Source organism: Eptatretus burgeri, chromosome 14 (assembly GCF_056783735.1).
Source record: "Eptatretus burgeri isolate ZD-2024b chromosome 14, Ebu_testis_v1, whole genome shotgun sequence".
Lineage (NCBI taxonomy): Eukaryota > Metazoa > Chordata > Myxini > Myxiniformes > Myxinidae > Eptatretus > Eptatretus burgeri.
This window is the reverse complement of record NC_140974.1, coordinates 30,267,663-30,274,563: the sequence shown is the minus strand read 5'-3', so window position 1 is coordinate 30,274,563 and position 6,901 is coordinate 30,267,663. Positions and strand designations below refer to the sequence as shown.

Below are 6,901 nucleotides of genomic sequence, written 5' to 3'. Positions count from 1 at the left end.
GGCTGGTTCATGGTTTCAGCGCCCACAAGCTCATCGCTGGACTTGGTATTCCAACGCTGGCAGTGTGGCAAAGGAGATTGACCATGTCCTCATTGACGGTCGTTGGAGGATGATCCAGAACTGCAGGGTCTACCGGAGTGCTCAGTTCCTCAATACTGACCACAGGCTTGTTGTAGCAACTCTAAAGCTGCACCTTAAATCCTGGAGAATGGTACCATCCCAGCCGAGGCTGGATGTTGCCAAGCTCAGGGATGAGAGAGTAGCTGAGGAGTTTGCGAACAGGCTGAGTGGACACTTGGGGGGTCTGGGTGCTTTGGGGGGTCCTGAAGAGTTGTGGAGCGCCTTCAAGACCACCGTCCTTGATGTTGCCGGTGGATGCCTTGGAGCTCACCGCAGGGCAAAGAAGAATTTTGTCTCTCAAGGGACACTGGATACCATTGACCAGAGTCGCAGGGCCAGGCTGAATGGCAGAGCTGAGCTGTTCAGGGAGCTGAGGCGTAAACTGTACGTGCACTGAGGGTGGACAAGGAGGCCTATGTGCGAGGAATCTGTGAGAGGGTAGATCATCACCTGTGGACAGGTGATTCCCGTCCCGCTTACAGGGGAATTCGCGCATTACGTTCATCCAAGCCCATCCCTCGGAGCACTGCAGTTCGAGCAGAGAGTGGTAGGCTCTTGACAGAGGAGTCTGAAGTGAAGGCCCGCTGGGCCGGTTACTTTGAGCGGTTGTACCAGGCTGATCCCCCAACTGTCGAGTTGGACGTCAAGGGTGTTACAATCCCTGTTGCTGACCCTCGAATCAACTGTAGTCCACCTACGCTTGTGGAAACACGGGCTGCGGTGAACCAGTTGAAACGGGGCAAAGCTCCAGGGATCTGTGGCATCCATGCCGAACTTCTCAAGGCTGGTGGAAATGCTGCACTCGTGTCGTTGCATGCAGTTTTGTGCTCTGCCTGGAATACAGGCATCATCCCAACTGACTGGAAGAGGGCCCTTGTTGTCCCTCTCTGGAAAGGGAAGGGTGATCGCCAAGACTGCAACAACTACCGAGGGGTGACGCTGCTCTCAGTGCCGGGCAAGGTCTTTGCTCGGATAATTCTCGATAGGGTTCGCCACCATCTGCTTGAGCACCAGCGTCCAGAGCAGTCAGGCTTTACGCCAAAGAGGTCAACGATTGACCGTATCCTTGCACTTCGTGTCCTCACCGAACGCAGACGAGAGTTTCGGCAGGGGCTGCTTGCAGCCTATGTTGATCTCTGTAAAGCGTTCGATTCAGTGAATCGGGATGTCCTCTGGAGGATTCTTGGTCTTCGTGGGGTGCCACCAAAACTGATCGATCTGATGTCTGAACTCTACTCTGGTACTGAGAGTGCTGTGAAGTGTGGTGGTACCATCTCTGACTTATTTCCAGTTGTTACTGGAGTTCGTCAGGGATGTGTACTTGCCCCCACACTTTTCAGCACTTGTATGGACTGGATTCTAGGGAGGATGTCGGAGAGATCAAGTTGCGGTGCATCATTTGGGAATGTCAAGATCTCGGACCTTGACTTTGCAGATGATGCAGTCATCTTTGCGGAGACTTTAGACATCCTCTTGGGGGCCCTCGAGGTGCTGAATGAGGAGTCTGAGCCGTTGGGATTACGGGTTTCTTGGGTCAAAACTAAGATCCAGGCTTTCGGTGACATCTTGGATGCTGCTGTCCTGTCTGTGTCTGTTTGTGGTGAGGATGTTGAGGTCGTGGAGAGTTTCACTTACCTTGGCAGTGATATTCATGTCTCTGCTGGCTGCGAGTCAGAGGTCAATAGACGTCTGGGTCGGGCCTGAGGACTCATGGATTCACTGGATCATGGGGTGTGGCGCTGCCGGTATCTGTGCGGGAGGACGAAAGTCCGAGTCTTCAGGTCCTTGGTACTTCCAGTCTTGCTCTATGGGTGCGAGACTTGGACTCTGACCAAGGATCTGAGACGGAGACTTAATTCCTTTGGTACCAGGTCTCTTCGGAGAATCCTTGGCTATCGCTGGTCGGATTTTGTGTCCAACGAGCGGTTGCTGAGAGAGACTCGGATGAGATTTGTTACCTGCATAGTCCATGAGCGTCAGTTGCGGCTGTATGGACATGTGGCTCGTTTTCCTGACTCTGATCCTGCTCACCAGATTCTCTCAGCGAGGGAGTCTCATGAGTGGAGGAGGCCAGTGGGTCGACCACGTGCCTCATGGTTGCAACAGGTTGACCATCATCTCAAGGAGATGGGGATGGGCCTGGCATCTGCCTGGGGGATGGCCAGACGGAGGCCCCTGGAGTACCGGCGGAAAGTGGACGCAGCGACGTGCTGTTCTGGCACATGCTCCCATACCTGACCTGACCTTGCAAAAGCAACTCATCGAGCACGGTTATCCTGCTGGTTAATATTTTTTCGTTGCACTCAATGAAGTTCCACTTTATGCACATTCCTTAATCTTTTATACACTCAATATAATCATCTGGCCAGTAGAAAAAGTTAAGTTTGATGCTTAAGTAAATCCACTTAGTTATAATAACTGCTAATTTGTTAAATTTTTCACATATCACTCCAGATTTCGACACTTATTTTGTCTATGAAATCCAATAATCAAATCCGAAATAATATTTTTATTATATACTTTAATTAGTCAGTGAGAGTAGATCGTGTTTCGAAGGCAAGGCATTGTTGAATTGTCCAAATAAAAATGGTGGCTAAGACCCTTGTGAAGCAATATTGGGTTGAGCAAGGATAAGGCTTTCATGGAGGTAAGCTGTTAATTATCTTCAAAAGGAGTGTTTAAGTTTACCCAAACACACAATTTTCATTCATGCATGCCCCTGGAGTTCCTTTCATATGCATGCAAGGTTTGGGCCACGAGGTTTCCTGATTTTGGAGGAGACACGCACACTGAGGTTTATTATTTTACATTCTGTGAGTCATAAGTGCCGTGGAGGGGTAATGGGAATGTTTTGTTGAATGACATTGGTGTTGTACATATTTGCGTGTGGAAATATAAGTGATTGGTCTCATTAAGTGGGGTGCATTCTGTTTGCTCACGTGGTGGCATACAGTGGTGTGGGGGTTTATAGCATAATTGACAGGTCAGAGGTCATCACAGGATGAGGTAAGTCTGGCCTGCTTTATCAATATCATTCACATGGTGACGTGGCGGGGGCCCTGCTCGAACCGGCAGCTTCAGTGAGAGGCAGCTTGGCACATAGGCCTGAACGCTTTGCCAAGGAGACGGGTCGACTGGCGCTTCTGGTCTTGTTAACATGACACACAGATTCAGACCAGAGTTATCTGGACCAACCGTGATGACAACAATATAAATGGGACATGACGAAGACGATGATGATGATGCCGAAAGAACTCTACGTTTCAGTTATGAAACTTTTCCTGGGGTCAATCTTGTTCAGAGAATTAGTAGATCTGTTCATTATCGAATGTTTCATTTAAATTTGGGGGAAAAAAGTAATATTAATCAAGTGCAAGTCTCTTGGTTGTCCTGTTTATTGTTCCCCTTTCGACATGTAACTCATCATGCAGGGACCACAGCTTCAAACCCCATTAAGTCTGTCAATTTGCCCTTTTTAGGTCATCTCTTCGAGCATAACCTAATAATATGGGTGTAGATGTCCTTCGATCCGTCCGTCCGTCCATCCGTCTGTTGCGAAAATGCCGATTTTCAAATTCTATCTCCTCCGCCATTTCTCAAGCGATCTTGAATTTGATTGTGGCATATGAATCTATGGGACAATATCTAAATTTGGTCAGGGCGGATTTTCGATATTCGCTTTCGTTTTCATGTCACGTGACTTCAAAGTTGGCAAAAAATGCGAAAATGACGATTTTCAAAATCTATCTCCTCCTACATTTCTCAAGCGATCTTGAATTTGATTATGGCATATAAATCCATGGGACAATATCTAAATTTTGTCAGGCCGGATTTTCGATATTCCCTTTTGTTTTTGCGTCACGTGACTTCAAAGTTTGCAAAAACTGCCCTACCTTCAGGAGGCTATATATTTTCTCGTAGAGATGACCGTCACTCCCGCACGGGGGTAATTTTTTTAATCACACATCCTCCTCTTTGTGCATGCAACAATATAAATAACTCCTCCAATAATATTTCCATCAAATGCCGAATAGGAGTAGAGGAATAATGGAGTTTGTGAGGCACCCATGCAAATGAATGGAAAAATGGGGAAAACTGTGAATTGAGCCCCGAAAACCTCTCAACTGGAGTCTAATTCCTCCCATACAAATGTATAGGCTAACCTTTTTGAAAACCCCTTTAAAAAACCTTAAACAGGAGAATGATTTTCTCCCATACAAGCTCATGTTAATTTGAGACTGTCTCAGGGCCCAAAAAACCTCATACAATTGTATAGGCTAATCTTTTTGAAAACCCCTTAAAAAACATTAAACAGGAGAATGATTTTCTCTCCAAACAAGAGACTGATTTCCCCCATACAAATTAATAGGGAGAACTCTTTATCTCAAGGCTCATTCAGTTAAAACGGGAGAATGATTTTCTCTCCCCCTTCTGACTCTCAGTCCATGGGGTCAAAAGAAGAGATAGATCTCTGCCCCATTACTTACTCCACTCAGAGTCGAGTATATTCACTTAATCAGATAGATATAAAGAGAGACATCACCATTTTTTGATCACCATCGAGTAGGAATATTTATTTTATTTCTTCAAGCACCAAACCTTTGGTTTCGTAAAATGGGGAAATAAAATGTTTTCAGAATACTCGTGCTGTGAAAATGAGTCATATTGCCTCAAGTCATTTCCCGTGTGGACATATGCCCTGGAAATTCCAAGATTAGGTAATACCACTTCCTCGAAGTTGCTTAAAAGTCGACTCTCACATCTGAATGCTTTATAATTTTTCTCATTTTGTTCTATTGAGAAACAACTGAAACATGAACTATTTTTAATCTGATGAAGAGAGTCCTGAATCATCTGGAGAAGAATATTGGTAAGTTTGTGTATGCTTTCTCTGAGATTGACAGTGATACAACTGATTATTAATTAAATCACTGTATGATTAATTATTATTGTTTGTCTTCTCCTAACAGCCTATCTTCATTGCTAATCGCGTCTGTGGAGAACGATTTCTTTGAATTACACAACGAATGGATACAGATGGACAATGTCATTCAAGAGATTTATTCCTTTCGTCTTCAATTGAAAGAAATCATTACCGACTGGGAAGCATTGTTGACACCTCCTCTAATCTTAAAAGGCCCGACTTCAAGGTGAGAAATACACACGTGCATGTCTGTCTATCTCTCTATCTCTCTATCTCTATATCTCTATATCTCTATATCTCTATATCTCTATATCTCTATATCTCTATATCTCTATATCTCTATATCTCTATATCTCTATATCTCTATATCTCTATATCTCTATATCTCTATCTCTCTCTCTCTCTCTCTCTCTCTCTCTCTCTCTCTCTCTCTCTCTGTGCTTGTCTATCAATCTGCCTGTATATATCTCTTTGTCCATTTCTCTATCTGTCTCTGCCTATCAATATGTCTCTATAATCTCTCCTGAGTTTTAACACATTATTTTTTTTATTTTTCAGTTTAAACACTTGTCTGGATGAACCAAGCACACAAGTTAATCGTCTGCAGGAATCTCACCTGACACTCAAGACATCTGAAGCAGACTGCTTGGAAATATCATCTATTTTTACAACTGAATATTTAATATTTTCAATGTTGATTAATTATACTTGTTTTTCTTAATTATCTTATTCTTAACTACAAAAAAAGAATAAAGACATGGGAGGGGGGGGTAGGTGCGCTCCCCCAAAGACTCATCCCACCCCCTCCCCTCCCCTCCCCTCCCCGTGTGTGTGTGGGGAAGGGTGGGGAGTGGGATGAGGGAGGTGGTGGGTCAAAGGTGGGGGTGCACAAGGGGGATGAGGGGGGTGGGGCTTGTGTGGGCGGGGCATGGGTGGGGTTTGTGTGGGCGGGGTTTATGTGGATGAGGCTTCTGTGGATGAGGTTTGTGTGGATAGATAGATGGATGGGTGGATGGGTGGATGGGTGAATGTGCGGGTGGAGCTTGTGTGGATGGGTGGAGAATTTTTTAATTAAATAAACATGTTGTGTGGGGGACTAATTAACTAATAAACTAATCACTAATGTGAATATGATGAATGTGGGGTGGGGTTTGTGTGTGGGGGGTTTATGTGGGTGGAGCTTGTGTGGGTGGAGCTTGTGTGGGCAGATTCAAAAAGGGGTGGAGTCAAAAAATGTTCAATTTATCTTTGTCTTTTGTAATTCCTGCGAATAAAATGAACCTAAAATCTGTTCCCCTTCGAAATAATATACCTTATAAGTCCAAGGAACTGTATCTATCACATCAACAAGTTTTAAAAGTTCATTCATCCACCGCTTTGTATAACCCTTTTCAAAATGAGATTTCCATCTATATATTCTGACTACATCACCAAGTTTGAACTTAGGCTTTTTGACATTAATCTCTTTTTCATATTTAAATTTTCTTAATGTTTCTGATGGTTTTGTATTCGTTCACTTGGGAATCGTGTCATTATACTTATCCACAATATCCTGAATAATAGATGACCATTGTTGTGAACCGAGTTGTGTGAATTTTTATCTCGTCTCTCTTTTAAGCTACGATTAAAGCATTCAAAAACAACGGTTTTTCCTTCATTAAAGGTACTGTATAATGTAATACTGTTATTTTTTTAGAAAATTCATAAATGTCTTGTTATAAAACTCTCTACCCTCATCGGTCCACAATTTTTTTAGGTTTTCTCTTGCTTTTATTAAATATCTGTTGAAAGGCTAACATAAGAGTATTACCTGTTTTGTTTTTTAAAGGGACAACCTATGCATATTTACTCCTCAAA

At 43.9% G+C, this 6,901-nt stretch overlaps 2 long non-coding RNA genes across 2 annotated transcripts in view; both read left to right on the top strand.

Annotated features, from left to right (window-relative positions):
- LOC147012887 (uncharacterized) overlaps positions 1-6,901 on the top strand; it is a 94,783-nt gene that overhangs the window by 20,136 nt on the left and 67,746 nt on the right. The gene's annotated exons all lie outside the window — the stretch shown is intronic.
- LOC147012888 (uncharacterized) lies at positions 3,693-5,863 on the top strand. The gene is made up of 3 exons (XR_015051104.1): positions 3,693-4,990; positions 5,091-5,270; positions 5,603-5,863. It is a non-coding gene; the product is annotated as an uncharacterized LOC147012888 (long non-coding RNA).